Raw genomic sequence first — 3,113 nt, 5'->3', positions numbered from 1 at the left:
GCCGTCATTTCCTTCAGCAGCTTCTCCGGTTGCCGTCCCGTTCTGATCGCGACAGTCGACACCGAAATCCTGTCCAGGACGGCGTCGTAGTACCGGTCGCCGAAATGAGCTCGGAGGGCGTAGTGCAACGACGCGTCGTAATCGACGGAGAAACAGGTCGGTACCAGCTCCGACGCGATTCGTGCCGACACCTTCGTTTCCGAGCGAACGGCCTCTTCGCCAACGTACGCTATCGTCTTCGTGTCCAGGATGCGCCACGGGGTCCGGTTTCCGGATGCGCGCCTGACGAGCGCGTGACATCCCATGGACACCGCGTTCGAAAAGGACACGTTGCACCGGACTCCCCGTCGTTCGTCGAGAACCACCGCCTTCGACGGCCATCTCATGTCGAGCGGGACGTCGTCATCGGAGGTCGGAGCTTCCACCGCGTACACAGCCTCAACGGGCGCCTTCCTGCCCAACAAGCCCATCGGAGCGTCCTGTATGTTCTGCGTCCACCTTTGTGCAACTTGCAGCATATAGTTCAAACAGGTGAGTAGGAATTCTTTCCTGATCGGAAGGGTCATGGCCCTTCTGTGGCGACTGCCCCTGAACTTCCACCACCGGCGTAAGGGTTCCAATTTTCGTACCTGCCTGCAATACTCGCACAGCATAGCCTGGGTTGTACAGCCTTAGCGGTATTTCTCCGGCCCCAGTCGTCACTAGCGCTCGGGCCAAGATCAATCCGTTGTCTGCCAATTCGTTCACGTCGAACACTTGGGCCAGTTACCTGGTTAACATATCCGCTTACAACATGCTCATGCCCGGGTAACAGCTTTATGGACCTGGTGACTAACACTTTGGGCACAAACGGGTCACCTATCTGGTTGGAACACCTTATTACCTCTTCACCGATCCGAATATCCAGGGTGTTTAAGTCGATCCTTGCTCTTATTCCAAGAAGAAAATCCATTCCGATAATGCCTGCTGGACGAATATCCGCTACCAACACATTTACTTGACGAGTCCTTCGGCCAATTCGTAATTGTACTCTGGTCCGTCCTTGAGTGTTGAGCATACCACCGTCTGCCTTGTGTACGCCCATCTCGTGGGCCTGGACTTCGGGTCTGTGTTCCGTAGGTGTCTGATTAAATGGAGAAGTGGAGAGAAGAGTATCTGTTGCCCCAGTATCCAGCAAGAGGTGTGACTCTATACTGTTAATTTCTGCTTTTACATAAAGCCCCTTCTTTGGGCCCAATGCTGGTAAATATGACAGTGCAGTTAGTTTCTTCCTTATCTGTCCTCTTACACGTTTCCGTTTTCTAGGCCATCTCCCCTTTACAACCTTCCCCCGGGCCCTTGGTTGGGTTGTGTTTCGTTTCCCGAGTGAGCCCAGTTGTACCTGCATTCTCGTGCAATATGTCCATGCATACCACAACGGAAACAGCCTTTTCTCCTCCTGGTGGCCTGTCGTTTATCGAAGCTCGCATGGCCAGTGTTTGTAGTGCTTGGCCTAACTGTTGAATACTCTCTCCTGCTTTCTGCCTACGTATCCGCAATTCCATCAGGTAATTTTCAGCTTGTTGCGCAGTACCGAACCGCAATTCCAACGACTCCGTTAATTCTTGTAGCTTATATTTTCCATCTGGAAAATTACCAAGTACAGCCAATGCCTGTCCCTTTAAACTAGCAGCGAGAAAGGTTGCAGCTTTCTCATCCGACCATCCGTTAGCTCTCCGACAGGATTCAAAATGCGTGCGATACTCCCTCCATGGAATTTTTCCCTCATACCGATCAGGATTAATAACTGGCCGTTTCATGGCTTCTCTAAACAGCTTCTCAAATGCATCCCTTCCATATACGGCATCCTGTCGTTTCAACGGCCATGGAGGCACTTGTGTTTTATCCTCTGAATCTGCATGTTTTACATCCCGGGTATCCAGATATCTATGTGTTGCATCATTATGTCCGCATGTTTTCTTTGTGGGAATCTCGTATTCACCAACCAGGCTATGAGCCCTGTTGATGCTAGGAAGTAGAAATGAACTGAAAACTTCACCTCCCATCCCTGTTGCAAAACTGCGGCCTAATGTAGGCTCGACTGAATCGCCCTTCAGCCCCTGTAATCTATCAGCTTTCTGGCCAGTACTCTAGAACTCTCCAAACAACTTGTAAGGCCTATCACAACTTGGTAGCACAACTGAATTATCAGCGTCACCTCTTGATTCCCGCGGTGAATGGTGGTCGAAGCTAGACTCAGCCGCATCAGTTAGTTCCTTCCTTAATCTTAGGCCGTGGCCTAGGGTGGTGTGTCCTCCTAGGGCAGTTTCTCTCCTAATGTCCAGGAGCGATGTCTCTACTGGTACATAGGAGCTAGGCCCGTTTGACGTACTGGGCTTGTCTGTTTCACGTACAGACCTTAGGCCTCCCTCAGCATTCCCTGAGATTTCAAGGCCTAGGCTTTGAGCTGGCAGCTGTAAGCTATTTCTGCTATCTTCGGTAAAGGGGTAGTGTGCTCTACTAATGTCCAGGAGTGAATTCTCAACTGGAGCATTGGAGCTAGACCCCTGTGTACCGACTGGTCCTAGCCTAGCAAACGATTCTGATCTGATTCTGAGTTAAATTTCCCCGAGTAGATCCTCCATATACTGACTTGTATCCTGATTCTGGGTCCGCTCCTACTGATTTAGTTTGCACCTGGAGCTCCATGCATTCCCGTTATAGTTTCAGGATCTGCTCCTGGATTGTGTATATGATTATGCATGATTATGCACAGTAAATAAAACAAGTTATCACTTAACAAGTAGCCTACCCTAAGAATCCCACTTCTGACGCCAATGTAACGAATCTCCTTCGTCTGTCAGGATAATTAGGCCTATTTATGAGCGTCAGGGTTCGGCGGCGAACTCTGACTTCACTAAACAGAAAGCAATCAAATAATACAGACACAATTTGAATTCACGATCCACGTGAGGCAAGTCAGTTTTGTATTTCCAAAATAACTATTCTAGTACTCACCCTTCATAGGGTCGTAGTATTCGTAAAGTAAACGTGCAACCGTGATGTAACAATGGAAGATCAATAACGGAAGTCTCTTCAGTACCGTACTAGTTTCAGGGCTATCTAGGAACCAA

The sequence above is a fragment of the Anneissia japonica genome, unplaced genomic scaffold (genome assembly GCF_011630105.1).
Source record: "Anneissia japonica isolate Jap-2015-1 unplaced genomic scaffold, ASM1163010v1 scaffold287712_len2945570_cov188, whole genome shotgun sequence".
Lineage (NCBI taxonomy): Eukaryota > Metazoa > Echinodermata > Crinoidea > Comatulida > Comatulidae > Anneissia > Anneissia japonica.
The sequence above is the reverse complement of the archived record's forward strand: the minus strand, read 5'-3'. Positions refer to the sequence as shown.